The sequence below is a fragment of the Podarcis tiliguerta genome (genome assembly GCF_965153285.1).
Source record: "Podarcis tiliguerta genome assembly, chromosome: 6".
NCBI lineage: Eukaryota > Metazoa > Chordata > Lepidosauria > Squamata > Lacertidae > Podarcis > Podarcis tiliguerta.
This window is the reverse complement of record NC_139539.1, coordinates 53670386-53688419: the sequence shown is the minus strand read 5'-3', so window position 1 is coordinate 53688419 and position 18034 is coordinate 53670386. Positions and strand designations below refer to the sequence as shown.

Genomic DNA, 18034 nt, shown 5'->3' with positions numbered 1-18034 from the left:
TCTAATGCTGGCTTCTGCTTTGAGGTAAATATTAGTAAGCCCCCCCCCCCCCCCGCAACTCCTCACTAGGCCCTGAAGCCAGTGACCTTCACCAGCATCTTTAATTGACATGAATGTGAGCAAAACACTCAGCGTCCCTATGTATATAACAGTCTAAAAACCACTGTGCTGTAGAGGGAAATGAGAGGATCTACTGGGAAGGAGCTATTCAGACAATAGTTAGCCTTGAGAATCCACTAGGGATGTAATTTACTTTAACGGGAGAGAAATGTTCCTCTTCTATTTATTTGCCAATTCAGCAAAGGTTCCTAATTGAACATGTCTATGTTTTGTTGCATGTTTATGATATGATGATCATTATTTGGTTTGACCTAGTAAAGTACTTAATAAAGAATAGCCATGAGCTCAAATTATATTCTCTAGTCCAGATGCAGCATACAGAGGAAAAAAGAGTGTGAATTTTTAATTTTATTTAAAGCTGTGAGCATATCCACAGTTGAACGAATAATGAGAGGGGTGGCATGGGTGAAAGTAAGCAAGAACAAGAAGAAGAGGGGGAAAGGGGGGGATTTTAACATTCTATATTTTCCATTTAGGGGTGGGTGGCTGTGCTTGGATTCATTGCAACAAACACTCAACTCTGAGACTGGATGGGCTAAAATCCTAGAAAAATCAAATCGGGGATCACAGTCAAGTTTTTAAGCAAAAATTATGATACACATGCTTTCATAAATATCCAGACTGAGGGTACTACAAAGATTTAACTATAAAAATATGTTCAAGATACTATTCAAAAACTTTAATAGTATAGGAGAACTGGAACTGGCTGAGAGTAGCTCTGAGACAAGTGCAAAGTTTTCCAGGAATGAAGCCAGACCATGTTTGTCTCATAATTAATATCTAGTTCCACGAGACAACAGAATTCTCACTCACTTTTACATCATCTCTGTTTATGTTGATCTAGATATCAGTGGTGTTATCACATTACAGAAAGTGTTATCCCCACAATCACTAATGGGTTACCAAATCAAATGTGAGCTTTTCTGAAGCATTCTCCATGGCTATTTCACAGTGCTTGGCTTATTCCATCCATTCTGTGGTGGGTGCAGGCAAGATAATTCACTCATATTTAAATTCTGGACTGATTTGCTGCTAGGAGGTGCTCAATATTAGTTTACAATAGATAATCAAGATCATAAAACACAAACACAATTCAATTTAAACAATTTCATTCTGAAACCAGCAGTCCAAAACAACAATAGAAAATATCTTACATTCTTCCCCAACCCTAAATATTGGCATTCCCCAGAGCCCATTTTAATGTTCTCCCTTCAGCTCTGTTAGAGGGCAGATATCATGATATCCCAGTTGAACAAAGATTATGCCCATGCAACTCTAATGACAGGCATAGGCAATCTCAGCCCTCCAGATGTTTTGAGACTACAATTCCCATTATCCCTGACCACTGGTCCTGTTAGCTAGGGATGATAGGAGTTGTAGTCCCATAACATCTGGAGAGCTGAGTTTGCCTATGCCTGTCTAATGAGATTGAATCCATTGGGCACGTTCTTCTATACTGCCCATTGTATTGTGATACCCAAAGAGAGCTAATTCAACTATTATTAAGGAAATTACCTAGCCGTTTAGAGGAAACTTACGTTAAATACCTTCTTGCTGATTAAGTTCTGGATATCATCAGGCATGTTGTGAAATTCTGTTTTATGGCAACAAGGACAAGACAGGCTGCGGTGGGACAAACTCCTTTAAGCTCATTAAAATTTCCACAGCCATAAGCGATCGCTGCATTCATATATGTTGCCAAACTACATGTTGTCCACATTTGCCAAATTTTGTCTGCAGTATTTCTTGTGCATATATACACTATTAACTGTACATTCACACCCATGGGGAGCATCTATATTTATTGCACAAGAACAGACCTTCTGCTCATGATCTGGGAGGAGTTTAAAATGATTAATGCAACTTTTAAGTAGCTAGGTGATAGGAATTTTCTTATATGAATCTAATAAGCCCTCTAGGGGAGGCAGGAGCTGATGATGCATAGAAAAATTGAGTTATTAAAATATGCTTACTTTAGTAGCTTATTTTCATTTGTCCCAATCCAGAGATAAACCTGCATAAGAGTGGGTTGTCCACACTCTATTGTGCTATTGTAAATGTGTACTTAGCCACCAACTGATGGTAAATTCCCATTTGAAAAGTTTCTGAGTCCAAGCTTCACTCCATCTTTCCCATTCTAACCCACTCTTGACCTCTATCATCCTCCATTTTAAACCATGGGACCTTGTTGAGCCTTGTAAAATCAAAATAATATTGTGTGAGTGGAGTCTTTATACTACTTTAGGTTAGGTATTGCTATACCCCCTTCTTTCTTGAACCAATAAAAGGTTTTATGAAGTAGCCAAGTTTTCTTGTTTGCATGAATAAAATTTAGTAGATACCTCCCCCCCAATTATTAACATGAGAAGTGGGTATGCTTATTGGTGGGACTCTGAATAAGTAAAGAAGGTGTAGTAATAACATCATTTTTGTTATAGAAATTGTCCAACCATGAGGATGTTAGCTTTGATAATGTTTTTATCTTAGTTGTTCAATCTTTTATCGAGGGAGTAAAGTTCCATTTTTCTAGTTTGGCTAAATTCTTAGGTATATTCACTCCCAGGTATCAAAAGTAGGCATGACAAAGTTTCAGGCCAGATGTTTCGTGCCAATGCAGTTCTAGGTTTGGCAGGGTGAAGTTGATAGTGAATCCGAATACTGTGCCATCTATAGCAAGTTGGTGCATTAACAGCAGGTAACGAGGTTTCAGAAAGGAATACTCAGTATCACCTGTGAACATATGGATGAGTTTTTCCAAATAATTCAAAACCTTTTACATCACCACCTGCTTTTAATACCTCAGCTAAGGGTTCCATGGTCGGGGTGGGGGTGAGGTGGAGCAACAGAGGAAACGATAATCCCCCAGCCAATGGGAAAAGCCAAAGAATGTTCCTCATTCACCAGAACTTGGTCCAGTGTTCCATAGTATAAATTATACAGCATATCAACCCAGGATGCACTAATACCAAAGGAACATAGAATTGTAAAGAGATAATTGCCAGTTTAAATGATCAGATGTCTTGACTGTGTCCAGCATCAGGAGAACAGTAGGTTCTAGATGTGATTGCCTCCAAAAAATTGTATTGAGAACCCTTCTAATAGGGAAGGCTATTAGATCTTTGCTTTATGAATCCAACTAGGTCATGGTGGACATAGTTCGGCAAGGTTTTTGAAAGCCTACTGGCCAGTATGCCTGTAAATAATTTAGTATCCACATTAATCAATGAACAGATCTATAATGGGTTTTCACCCCAACTATTTGGCATATTCTTCTCCCTGTTGCTCTCATTTGCCTTCAGCATGACAAGACAGGGTGTATATCCATTCAAGGAGTGACAGGGGGTCTGTTCAACCTGGCACATCTCTGTGGCAGGACAAAAGTGTAGTGAGTCCTTATCAGAGAGATACAGTTTGTAGATTATGCAGCCTTAACAGTGCACTCTGGGGAAGCCCAACAGAGGCTCATCAACTGTTTTGCCCAAGACTGCAGGGAATTTGGACTTGCCATCAGCCTTATGAAGACCAACATCCAGGGTCAGAACATCACCAGCACTCCACACATCAAAAGTGGTGATCACATGCTTGAGGTGATGGATGATTTTATCTACCTGGGTTCTATCATAATCAGCAACGTCTCCATCAATGCTGAACAGGACAATTGTATTGGCAAGGCAGCTATAGCAATGGGTTGACTTGCTAAAAGTGTATGGGAGAATGCCTTGATGATGCCTTGATGATGTCACCATTACCACTTTCTTTCATTTTTAAAGGCTGTGAGCTGAGGCATCATGAACATAAACTGAACTTTGCATTCTGTAGTTGCCAAAGCTGGTGAGAAATTAAACAAATATCCTAATGTATCTACTTGCTTTACAAACTGAATGGTTTTTCTATTGAGGGGCACTGTATAACTGATGAGCCAAATAGAAAATTTAATTTCTGTTTGAGTATCTTAAAGAGGTTGCAGTAGTACTCTACACCACCTTGTGAAAAAGCAGGTCAAATATTTTTGCCTTTTTGCTACAAGCTTCCATAAGATCCAAGGTGAATGGTTTTAAATAAATTATTTGAAATATTTTCTTTTAAAGTTGAGTGGCTATGAGGGCACTTAAATAAAAAATGTTTGAATAATGTTTTTGAAATGTTGGATCTTATGGAAACTTGCAGCAAAAGGCAAAAATATTTGACCTGCTTTTTCTTCAGGTTGTGTAGATTACTATAGTAACCACAGAAATTAATTTTTATCTCTGACTCTTCAGTTGTACAGTTAAATCTGGCCATCCTAAATCTTCCCTTCAGTTGGAAAAACCACTCAGTTTGTAATAAGTTTAAACTGATACATTGAGGACACATATGAGCCAATTTTACTTTACTACTATAACTTCAAATATAGAGTTTATATGTAATTATGAAAAATCAGATAGCATTGTCACATTTGATTGGTTTTCCTATGAAGATTTATTTTTATCCCAGCAAAGGAAGGATTTCTATTAAAACGAGGAGAGAGACTTACAATGAATAACTGTTATAGCTCCATTTGGTCTAGAACAATGAGTGTCTAATTCAAACTAGCAAGGAATGAGTGTTAACATTTTCAAAAGCACTTTAGTGACTTTGAAGTCTAAGTTCCATTGAAGTTCTGGCTTTCTGTCACACACTGAAAGCACTTTTGTTCTCTCAGTATTTACTTGAGGGTCAGGAGAGGAAATATAAGCAGTGCTTTTAATACTTCAAAATGAAAATGCCTCTTAATGCTTTCAATAAATAAAAGGAATGGATTGGTAAAGTGGTGGTATTCTTGTTGAGCCAAATTACAAAAGGCTCAACAATGTTCACTGTGGTTGTAAATGAGTAATATCACACATTCTGTTGTTGCTTTCAGCATTGTTCCTAGTGTATACCCTTCTGTGCTCACTACCCTTTTCAACACGGCTGTGACATGCAGCTGTTACTAGAAAAAGTATAATATGACAGCTGTGTAGGCAGATGTTGAGATGTGAAGGAAACATCTCAAATTCTTCAGGGCTCATCCTGGAAAGAATTGATATCTTTAGAGAGGATACATCAGAAAAGAGTGTGATTATTTAAAATGCTCAGGATTTTTTAAAAATTCAGTATTAATGCAAATGATGGTTTCCAAATAAATAGTCAAATGAGTCACAGCATGAATCTCTCTCTCCAACTAGTAACCTTTTAAATATTACTATTACTTGACTTCTCTTTCATTGTGTGGTTTGACTTGTACTTTCTTGGGCATTATTGTTTGCTTTATTCTTTGGTCACTCTTTGCAGTCTCCTTGTGATACATGGTCCCCAAAACATGTAACAAAAACCTCCACATAGATGGCACAATGTGAAAAGATTTGGCCTTCAGGCAGTTGGCATCGATTATTGTGCTTTCTGATCCCTGAAAGTTCTCTGATCATATGATTTATAAACGTTTAACATTAAAAAGTAAAATCTCATCTATTCAACTTGTATCCCATTTCTCTCCCCTATCTGGTGACCCAAAGCAGTTAATACATTACATAAAGGATGTGAAATAACCATAAAATTAACAAGATAGAATTATATAAGATCAGCAGTTATGGCCTATGGAAAATCCAGTATGCTTCTACGCATGTTCCAAGCCCTCACAAATCTTGCTTTGAGCTAGGTAGAATAGGAATCAGAGCTTTGGGTGATGATCTCAGAGAGCAAGGAAATTAATACAATATGACTCAGAGATAAAAGTAGATCTGTGTGAATTTGTTGACCTCATAAATGTGAGCCACATAAAACCTATAGTGTGAGATTCACCCTAGGAACCCTGTGGGTGGAAGTCCTACACAAAGACTTTCACATATGCAGCGGGATCTCTCCACTGCCTCTCCCCCCACCAGTCCTCCCAAAATGGGATTGGGGAGGTTGAGAGAGCCCCCAGAATAGCGCATAGTGGGAGATGAGGGAGACTGTTCCATTTGATAAGCTGAAATGCTTGTGCAGGCAGAAGGTTTGTAACAGCATGAAGTTGAATTCCATGGATTGCTGTTCTTTGACTCAAACTTTCTTGCTCTAGTGAGCAACCTTGCCACTGAATTCTACCTCAGTTGAAGTTTCTGAATCATCTTCAGAGGCAGCCTTGTGTAAAATGTGTTGCCGTAATCTAACCTAGAGGTTATAAGAGCATAGACAACATAAGTTAGGCTAGCTCTGTCCAGATAGGGGCCCAGCTGGGCCATCAGGCAAAGCTGATGGAAGTCACTCTATACCACTGAGGTCACCTGAGCCTCACGTAACAGCAAAGAATCCAGAAGTAGCCCAAAGCTCCTTCAGAGGGAGTGTAACCCTATCAAGAGCAAGCAACCTCCCATCCATCCAATCTAGGGAACCACCCACTAACAGCATCCCAGTCTTATCTGGATTCAGCTTCAGTTTATTGCCCCTCATCCAGTCCATTGGTGAGGCAAGACAATGGTCTAGCATATCCACTGCCACATCAGCAGTTGTAAAGGAGAGGTAGAACTGTTTCCTTCAAAAGCCCCTTGATCTGGTCTGTAACCATCCACTCAAGAAGCTCCCAAGAAGGGGAGATTGCCCCAAAGGGCAAGATTTTCCAGTTCCAGGGAGGGCTTCTGCAGAGGAGAGCCTAAATCTCAACAGGAAGTGATCTGGCCATGACAAGGGACAGATGTCAATATCCCCCCGCTTTCAGATCACTATATTCCTCCCCAGCTGAGAAAACAATGTCCAAAGTATTACCTGAATTGGGTTGATGATACATTGGGACAGCCCTATGGCCATGAAGTCCTGAGCCCCCTCAGAGCTGGTCACCCTGGCATGGAAGTTGAAGTCCCCAAAACCAGTAGTCTGAGAGTCCTCGACATTGCCTTTGAGACCAGCTCTGTCGGCTCAGGCCAGGAGACTACTGGATAGTGAGGCAGCTGCTAAACCAGCAGAATCCCTAATCTGTCCCAAATACACAACTCCAGGAACACTCTAGACCCCCACTCAACTGGACAGAGAGCCTGCTGCAATCTCATAATGTATCCTTCTTTGAGTCAAATTCTAATCCCTGCCACCTTACTCCCAACACAGTCATTATCTATATTATCCTGGAGTCCTGGCTGTCTATGAACCCTGCATTATATGGCAGCCCCCCCATCCTGTGACCCCTATAACTGCCACCCTAGTTTTCTCACACAATGGATAAACTGCTTTGAGAGAGATCATACTTTCCTGCTTATTTAGTTTGTAAGGGATAGCGTCTGTAACAGCATTCATTTCTTGCCAAAGAGCAGCAGTGTGATTTTTCCCATATAGCTTTAATATGGACAAGGTTGACACGATGGAATCCCTATTTGTAGAGTTAGTATGTCCAGCTGTGCTGAGAATTGCAAACGTTGTGTAGCATTGCGAGAATATATTAAAAAACATATTGTACACTGTCTTTGAAATGTATCTGAGATTATGCATGACTCATCTTCCCGAGTTTTAAAAATAAGAACAGGAATAAATTATAACGGCATATGGTGCAAATGGATTTTGTAGTCCATAAGGGAAAGCTCAAGATCACAATGAACGAAAACAGTAACATTCAAAGTGTGTCGTTAAAAAAATGACTGCAAGTTAAATATAATTTCTCACTAAGTATATGAGAATCACACAAGAACAATATTGTGTCCTGTTGCTTATCTTGCCTGTTTTGTGGCTAAAGAATGCAATGGAGAAAACTCATCTTTTATCACAGTTGTATCCTATTGTCCTCCTAGAAGCAAAATGTGGTGTGAGGGACTGGTCTCCCATTTTACCTGGTGGTGGGTAGAGCACTTCGTTGCTCAGTTTTTCTTTTGACAGGCTGGCTTTGATTTCTCTCCGATTTACTTTCCTATTTGTTGAAGTTACCTGCTAAATTGTTAAATTGCAGTGGGAAACTTTGTCTGCATTTTACAAATTCCCAGGCACTCTGCTTAAATACAGTTTTCACCCACACAGTTTCATTTGCACAAAAGTCATAATGGCAGAATATCAGCAGTTCCTACGTAGCTGACAATCCAAACTTGTATTTCATAACTGGTGGCATTTCCCGAGAGAATGTCAGCAATGGCATATATATCTTTTGGTCTCACCCACTGCCACCCATTTTAACCTCTTAGTACAGATGATTGCTTGTAGGGCTTTAATAACTTGTTGATTTTTGTGGAAGCAGAACAAGAGAAACTATTCTATAAGAGTATGATGGAAATTAAACTGCAAATTTAACTAATCCGTGTACGAAAGCAGCAGGGAATAATGAATCCCCAGTAAAAACACCTGAAGAATACCTAATTGAAAAGCAGGGTTACAGAATTAGATTTACCACTGAACATTCAAATGAATAGTGTTACAAGTTTTTTGGGGGGGTGGGTGGGTAGGGCGAATGCCTGGGGCCCTTCTAATTACTGGGAAAGCTGAATTAGGTTCCTGGTAAGGTGATGGGCCATTAAGGAAGTAGCTCTGTGCAAGACAGAAAATGGGTGGGGCCCCCTCCCTCAACTTGTGGGTAGTTAGACGTAAAAAGCCAGAGTTGTGAGCAGATAGTGAAGTGATGTGAGCTAGAAGAAAAGTAGCAAGCTGGGAGAAGAGAGAGAAAGAGTGATGTAGATTTTTGTTTGAATCCAGGGAAGCAAAGCTACTAGGGAAGCAAGGCACTCTTGGGGTATTAATGTTGTGAGCCCCCCCCCCTTCATTGTAGGTTCAGGTTATATATATGTGTAAGTAAACCACATATCATAAATACACCACAGTTTCCACTGTGCCTCTTTCTGAAGGAAACATGAAACCTGGGTAAGTGCCTGGAACCCCTGGAACAAACTGCTCAGAGATTGGGGTGTCATGCAACAGTATTCTTGGGCAAATGATGGTAGTGGCTTCTTCAGTGCTATTTCATTGTTCCTATTGCTGCTTTGTCCTGGAACAGCACTGCATTTTAAACTTATCCAAAGACATATGTCATTGCTTATTTGTCTTAGCACATATGTTTTCATGCTTCAGAAAAGGCAGATTTTTTTATAGCAGTGCTGCTAGTCCTTGGAGAAGTTTGGTTGACAGTTAGAAAAATGAATAACTCTTTTAGGAGAAAATCCAAAGAAATTTTGGTCCAGTGTGCACGCAGCATTAAACCAAACCACAGCTTGCTTCAGACAAACCATGAACTGTAACCAAAGTTAGTTCTTGGTTTACTACTTGTGTTATGTCCAAATGTGGGTTCATGGTTTGTTTCCCCCAAACAAATCATGAGCCCACATTTAGACACAACACATTAGCACTAAGTCATGGCTTGATTTAGTGTTATATGTGAATCTGTAACATTTGCTCGTGTTTGTAACTACTCCCACCCTGAACCTGCCATACCAACTAAGGTTTCCCCCCCACCACGTTTAGTTTAGCAAAGGGAATTGCCCATATACTCAGCTGTTTTAGCTGTTACTTTCAAAATAATCCAGAAAGTATTGCCCCCAAAGCGCTGGCTTATTAAGAAGGCATTTGAGATCCACTCAGTGACTATTTTCTGGTGTGCCTGCCAGATGCATGTTGAGTTTGTTTTCTTAAGCTTTTGGTGTATACCAGTGACGGTGTACACAAAATAGGGCTGTTAATTGTACAGTATGATCTTATTTAGCATGCTTGAGATGTAGTGATCTGAATTATGCTGTATTTATTATTTAAACATTTTGCTTTTTATACTCTGCACTCTGAATGCTGCAATATCAATGTCATACATACCCCTATGCATGGATTACATCAGGATGGGAGAACCTGCGGCCATCCATGTGTTGTTGCACTACTAGTATCTGTTCATATAGTATACATTTGTCTAACCCCTTCTTGATTGGTTAAGGGGCCCTTGAAACACTAACTTAGTCACGTGGCAGCTACTTTTTATTACCACGGAGGCTTGTAGAAGCTGCTGCCTATTGGGGCTGTTACAGTAAAAGGCAGAGGGATTGACAGTAGGGAGAACTAGAGCCAATGGCAAATGGAGCTTCAGATGACTTGTTAAGCCAATCCTTGACTTGGTTTAGCATGGCAGGCAAAAAAGGGCCAGGGAGGAGTAAGGTAGGTATAAGCTCCTTTTCAGGAGCCTGCACATTCATGCAATCCGACTAAACTGAAGTTTGGCTTCTGCATATCATATGAACCAACACGGTAATGTGTTTCTTCATCTATGCTTAGTTTTGTTCATTCTTAACAAAAAAAAAGCAGCTGCTGGTGGTTGTTGTTTAGTCGTTTAGTCGTGTCCGACTCCTCATGACCCCATGGACCAGAGCACGCCAGGCACTCCTGTCTTCCACTGCCTCCCGCAGTTTGGTCAGACTCATGTTTGTAGCTTCGAGAACACTGTCCAACCATCTCGTCCTCTGTCGTCCCCTTCTCCTTGTGCCCTCCATCTTTCCCAACATCACGGTCTTTTCCAGGGAGTCTTCTCTTCTCATGAGGTGGCCAAAGTATTGGAGCCTCAGCTTCACGATCTGTCCTTCCAGTGAGCACTCAGGGCTGATTTCCTTAAGAATGGATACGTTTGATCTTCTTGCAGTCCATGGGACTTTCAAGAGTCTCCTCCAGCACCATAATTCAAAAGCATCAATTCTTCGGCGATCATCCTTCTTTATGGTCCAGCTCTCACTTCCATACATCACTACTGGGAAAACCATGGCTTTAACTATACGGACCTTTGTTGGTAAGGTGATGTCTCTGCTTTTAATGATCCTGTCTAGGTTTGCCATCGCCTTTCTCCCAAGGAGCAGGCGTCTTTTAATGTCGTGACTGCTGTCACCATCTGCAGTGATCATGAAGCCCAAGAAAGTAAAATCTCTCACTGCCTCCATTTCTTCCCCTTCTATTTACCAGGAGGTGATGGGACCAGTGGCCATGATCTTCGTTTTTTTGATGTTGAGCTTCAGACCATATTTTGCGCTCTCCTCTTTCACCCTCATTAAAAGGTTCTTTAGTTCCTCCTCACTTTCTGCCATCAAGGTTGTGCCATCTGCATATCTGAGGTTGTTGATATTTCTTCCGGCGATCTCAATTCCGGTTTGGGATTCATCCAGCCCAGCCTTTCTCATGATGAATTCTGCATATAAGTTAAATAAGCAGGGGAGGAAGGGGTTTAGCCTCAACACTGCAGTCCTCATGTGGATTCCTCCTCACCCCCACTGCCGTTGGTTAAGCAATAATGAGCTAAACATGTAAGACGTGCTACAATTAGTTTGGCCCAAAGGCACAACAGTGGTGCTGATCATCTAATTTGTTCTAAATAAAGCTACAGCTTGACTAAAAATATTCTTCTTTTTTCCTGAAAAATCATAATAGTATGCACATCTCTCAACCAAATCCACAGTTTTAATTCCTAAAAATAAAGGGTAGCTCGCTGTTCATAACATAATCCATTAAATAGGTCTTGAACAATTTATTTTCATAAATGTTTAACTTCTTAAAATTATTGCCAATAGACAATGGTACATATATGAAAAGCTATATTCAGAATAACATTTTTTAATTAATTTCCATGAATGAGACCCTATTAGATATTCATTCTTACAATGTTGTATTGTGTTGTGATGCACTTTGGCGAAATTAACTTGAAGAACTGCTCTTTGCAATTTTAATATTCCACTGGGTTTTCCATTCTAGAAAAACTCATTATTATACATGTACAAAGCTGAAAAGAAACAAGAGAGAGGCATATTGTGTGAATAACAGTCAAGGAAAAGAGACAGCTGGCATGATAATTTTCTAATAAAGCTTAGAAAAGGCTGCTGTGTCTTGGAGAAAAAAATGAAAGAGCTTTAATTTGAGTGTTCTCTTTGTTTGGATTTGCTTTGTACTAGAAAGTTTAGAATCTTATTCACACCTTTTATGAATGCTAACAAAAAACAAATATACCTTGTCAAAACTTTCCAGCAGCCATGTGTACAGAAAAAAGGGTGGTGGCAAGAGAAAACAAGTGTCTCTCTCTCTTTCTTTGTTTGTGTACATGCAGGGGATGGGGCCTTCCTTGTAGTGTTTGGCTTTTAAAAGAAAGATATCTTCTTTAACTCATGTCATGAAAGCCCTGTGCAGATGGCTCAAAAGGTATAGAGGTATGAAATGAGACTATGTTGATTGGAACTTATGCATAGGGGCCTCTATACATATGACCCAGGCTCTAGTCCAAACAATCAATCAGTACTTTGCCAAATGACTGGGAGTTCAGAACTTACAGGTACGTTTGTAGGCACACATTTTCTGACCAATGAATGGAGGTTAGGGGCGAAGCCAACCTAGACTGTGTGTGTCCCCATTTCTGTTTTGGGCTTTGGCGGCAGGTTTGTGGTCCCACTTTCCACTTTTTGTAGCCTTTCATTTGACTGCTTGTTCCCGAAACATAGCTAGTATGCAGCCCTCCTCACCAAGGAATAGGCTGTGCAATGATTTTAGGGTTCTGGAACCAGGATGTAAAATGACACACACAGGCCTAATAAAATACAATCACTGCCAAAAAGAAGGGCTACCATGTTGGCTACCCCTGCATTAGAGGTTGGTGCTTCCTCACTGCCACCTTCTCCCCCCACCTGCCCTGAATGAAGACATCTGCCAGTATGTGGATGCAAGGTCCTTAACTTTACATTATTATTTTTTAATTCAGTGAATTTATTATTTTTTAAATACAATGGAATGTTATAAGAATACAAGAAACTCCAGATATAAATTAAGTCATACTTGCAACTTTATTAATCAGTAAAGATCTGCAACAAGCATTGAATAACTAACATTCTCCACAACTGCACAAGTACTCTGTAACTCACTGGTAGCCAAGAGGTTTCACCTCAAATACTGTGGACTCCATTTCCCATAAGCTTTAGCCAGCATGGTCCCTGGTAATAGACAGTACAGTGGTGCCTCGCAAGACAAAATTAATTCGTTCTGCGAGTTTTTTCGTCTTGTGAATTTTTTCGTCTTGCAAAGCACCAATGTGTATTGACGGTTTCCCATAGGAATGCATTGGTGGTTTTTTAAAAAAGGCGCAAGACGTTTTCGTCTTGCGAAGCAAGCCCATAGGGAAATCCGTCTTGTGAAGCAACTCAGAAAATGAAAAACTCTTTCGTCTTGCGAGTTTTTCGTCTTCCGAGGCATTCGTCTTGCGAGGTACCACTGTACTTTTCCCCAGGGAGTACTCAACAGTACACAGAACCAGCACCTCTTTTTGTTAAAAAGAGTGGCGCTTACTGTAACAACTTCATGGTGAGTACTGACACCTATTCTAGGGGAAAGCGCTGGTCATGGACAGTGGGAGTCAAGAGTGCAAAGCATCTCAAGGCACCACATGGACTGTTGCTGCTGTAACTTGAGGAGATATGCCACTCTCCCTCAGTGTACTGGATCACACTTTATTGATCCATGCTTTTCATCATTTGCTCACCTTAAAGGTGAGCTGAGGGGGCACTTGGCTGCTCCCCCTCCCCGCTGCTGGCCAGCAATTGAGATGCGAAGTTTGCTTCATACCATCAGACAAAATCCGAGGTACATGTGGGAGTCTCTTTTACATTTTCACACATACAGCTTCAACCTTAAGATTTGTAAATGAAATCTGGGCTTCTCTGGATTTCATAATGGGAGCTGATGAACTAAACATGGAGCCTAAATGCAGTCCATGTCCACATGCTGTCCATGGCCACAGTTTTATGTATAGCATCCAGTTGTTTGTGTGTGTGTGTGTGTGTGTGTGTGTGTGTGCGCGCGCGCATGCACACACACACACTTTTTGGCATCCACGGATATGCCAACACTTTGCTTTGTACGTTTGTACCTTCTGCTGATAGAGCTTTTATATCCTTCAGCATCCAAATAGTTAAATGATTTTTTTTCTATTATTCCTGTTCAAAAAAATATGGTGGTTATTTTAAAATGATAACATAATGCTAATTATTGTGCGGTTGGGAGTGCACCTCACAATGTTCACTTGTTAATAGATAATAAATTGTAACATGTGAACCACAAACCATTAGTGGATTCAATAGATTGTGAAGTACAGTTTAGAACCTTGTATTTACAAAATAGTGGTAGTTTCTATGGACCTTTTCAACACGATAACTTTGTAAAGAACATCTGAATTCCAGAAACTGCATTAAAGCATGCAGCCATCTGTGGAAGGAACCAGGACACTCAATTGAGGAGACAAATTAACCCATTAGTCCTAGTTTGATTTCCTGGAGTGTATTTGAGCAAAAAAACAGTGGAACTGACATTATCTCTGAGCCATCTCCTAGTGATGAATCTAATGAACCATCTTACACAGGAAGCTAAAATACACAGTTGGTATTGTATTGTCTTCTGTGACATCTAAAGTTTGAGTCATTTTTGTTACTGTAACTGTTTTCCTGAATTTCCTGAAATGATGGAACAAGGCTGTGAGATCGAGTCATTTATTTGAAATATGGGGGCTTCTAGCCTGAGGGATTCTGAATTCAGAAATATCTTTGACAAACTACAAGCATTCATCTGTCTTAAGGGTTCTACTTCAATAGAAGTGCATTGGCCTGGGCTGAAAGAGGCAAGTGATGTTCAGACATGAAATTGGGTTTGACGTTTCACAGAAACCACTTTTACTTGGAATAATAGCACAAATCCTTTCCCTGCACCTTTACTTTTTGCCGTTGCCCTAAAATTTGTGCAGCTGTTACTGCGTTGTACGCTGCTAAATCAATACTGTATATTTTTGCATCCAATTTTGAACTTTGACTTTGAATTGCTCTTTATGTTCAAGGCACAATCAAGTGAAAGCACTGCATTGACCGTAGACACTCTACCACTTGTTACAGTAACCTGCATGCTGGTAGCTGAGCTAAAAGGTCTAGCAGCCTGAGTCACTGAGTGAGAAAATTGGCTTGATTCTTCTTCTCAAGATTTTTATGAATTTTAGTTTTTTATTTAATGTGTGTGTGTACACACACACATGCATCACTTCATTGCTTTTTTACAAAACACACCCTCAAAGTAGTTTACAAAAAGATAAAACAATAAAATCACTATTGTAATTTTTAATGAGAGAACTTCCCCCATTTACATGAAATGTGAACCTTAAAATATGCAATATAATACAGAATACAACCCATTTAAACAGTTTTACAACATGTTTAAGACAGAAATTATGTACTGAAAGTGAAAGTAACTGGCAGTCCCCTTCACTTTTGTGTAAGCCAGCCTTTCTCAACCTTGGGTTCCCAGGTGTTGTTGGACTACAACTTCCACCATTCCTAGCCAGTATGGCCAGTGGCCAGAGATGACGGGAGTTGTAGTTCAAGAATATCTGGGAACTCAAGGTTGTGAGATGCTTTTCTATGGCTTGAATTATTAAACTGTAAAATTTTCATCATATCACCCAAGAGCCCAGATTCTATTTTAAATTCTACATGTTGTTACTGCCTTAACACGCTATAAACGTTTGCATACATGACGACCACTATCTTAAATAAAGCTGAATACATAAGTTTGGATTTGCAGGTGTTGTATTCCAAGAAGATAGTGGCAAGAGACACGGTGGCCCCTTTGTGTTTCAGCTGCCATGTTGTGGGTGGATAATACTCTCATTTTGCAATGCCACATCTCACAAGTTGCACCAGTGTAGAGAGAATCAAAGTCCCCACCCCCACCCTGGCATAAAGAAAACTATTCAGCCCATACAAGCCACTGTACATGAATGGCATACTGTATGGTAATAGCTTTCAAGTGGAGTGATCTGAGAAATCCAAAGTGTGTGCTCATATGTTTTAGTTACTGGCTGCAAGCTGTGTTGAGTACCTTGCGGCAGAAAAACAGGATATACATAGAAACATAAACTATATACATTTAAAATGTCTCTCATGTGATGATTGTAATGTGGGTATGTGACCATATGTGCTCTTTATGCCTGTTGAGTTAGTTTCCTATGCTTTTGATGGCTGCTGCTTCTGCATGAGGTTGTGCTAGTATTATTAAAACTCTCTTGGCTTCTGTACAAATTACTCCGATGTTTCACTTGAGGAGGAGCCCCCTCTTTTGCTTTGAATTTAATTTTACACAGGATTTCAGTGGCAATTCTAATCTATATCCATTTATCCCCATCACTTTGAACCTTGTGTACCAAGACCAGGGAAGAGCTAGTTGAGAGCTGCAATTTGTCTGCTGCAGCCAGGTACTATGCCTCTTAAAATACGCTTTCGGGCCTCCCCTGCCCCCATCCACAAACACCTTATTTGGCTTCTGAGCCAGATATCTATGCAAGCGAAAGCTACAGCTTCATGACTGATAGAAAAAGTGGCAAAGATTAATAAACTTCATGGATGGCTTGCAGTATATCAAAAGAAAAATGTATACAGAACTGCACCCATATTTTATCGTTGTTTGAAGGTATCCTTTCCTTAAAATGGTTACAAATGATGTAATTTGCACCATTACTGCTGAAACTGCTGCTCCAGATATGTTTCTTGTGCATTAGATTTTTGAAACTGGCATATCAGGAATTTTGTTATTATCATTCTCAGGTAATACTAAGCATCAGTCACATCGCAGTAAGGTATTGATAAAAATTGGAACCTGAAAATAGAATGTGGGGTTCTGCTTTGCTGGCTTTGATGGTAGATGTAGCGTCTCTCCGACAGATTATATAGTCAATTTTACTGCGCTGGATTAGATGATTCAGTCACTCACAGCCACAGGCTTAATAGCATTTCTGTGGTGAAGGCAAACAATAACTGTTTTGAACTGGCGCTGGTAACATATATTAAAAAGCTCTGACATTTTTATCCTAAGAGGACTTATTAATAATTTAATGCATATTTCATACAAAATGGACAATGGCTATGAAAATGCTTTCCCCATCAGTGATTGTATTTTGATTACATGCCATGTCATGGTTGACTTGAATAATATTTGGTTACGTTGTTTCTTCTTGATTTTAGCTTTAAAAATACTGCATCTTTTAGTTACATATAAGGGACCCAATATAAAACAATATAAACTTCAATAGCTAAGGATGGCACACCAATAAAGGATAGCGGAGGTGCAATAAAACAAGGATTATTTAAGATGCCTGAACACCTTTGCATTATGACTTGACAGAAGCCCTGGGCTCTTCAGCAAAGCTGTGAAGATCTGAAGGTAGCTAGTGTGAGGGGGGGGGGGGACCTGTGATCCTCTCGATGTTGCTAAACTACATTTTTCATCACCCATTACCATTTGCCAGGTTGTCTGGGGCCGATGGGAGCTGGAGTCCATTAACATCTGGAGAATGACAAAGTTTCCATTTCTGACCCAGTTTTATTTCAAGTAAACATTCCACACCAGCAACAGAAGGCATGGCTTCTGCCTTTCCCCTCAACTCTCCCTCTCTCTCTCGCTCTGCTTGCTATTGCTGTAAGAAGACACAGCGATTATGTTGTCAAACTGGTTACCATTTTGCATATTCTGCCTTGCCCCTGACTCAGCATCATTACAGGGCACTGTGAGGAAAAAATGGTGGCCATCATAGGAGCCAACTCCTAGGGGCTATCGGGGCTTCAGCCCCCACAACAAGATATTTGAGGGGGCAGGGCCCCCACAAAGTTGATGGGCATTCCTATTTAAATAGTGTGTGCGCACTGCGTCATGTGGGGATGGGCTTACCTGGCCCCCCCCCCAATATTTTATTCAAGTTGGCACCCCTGATGGCAATCACCAAAGTGGGCAGGGCAGGGGGAGGCAAAAATATTTTATTTTTTCAGCATTTGATGGCACACCATAAAGTGAAACTCTCTGGACAACTCACAATCAAACAAACAATGGTACCTAAATGTAGCAGAAACAAAACAAAATGAAAATACTTTGCAAAATGGTCCTTTTTTCAGATGTGGGTTATAAAATTCTCAGAAATAGTATCAGAAAATATCTTCTCTGGCAA

At 40.1% G+C, this 18034-nt stretch overlaps 1 protein-coding gene and 1 long non-coding RNA gene across 3 annotated transcripts in view; one reads left to right on the top strand and one right to left on the bottom strand.

Annotated features, from left to right (window-relative positions):
* BEND5 (BEN domain containing 5) overlaps positions 1-18034 on the top strand; it is a 706924-nt gene that overhangs the window by 167649 nt on the left and 521241 nt on the right. The gene's annotated exons all lie outside the window — the stretch shown is intronic.
* Positions 1-18034, bottom strand: part of LOC310680860 — a 60187-nt gene that overhangs the window by 39590 nt on the left and 2563 nt on the right. Inside the window, exon 2 of the long non-coding RNA XR_014512997.1 lies at positions 16693-16828. This is a non-coding gene — a long non-coding RNA (uncharacterized lncRNA). The remainder of the gene's footprint in view (positions 1-16692; positions 16829-18034) is intronic.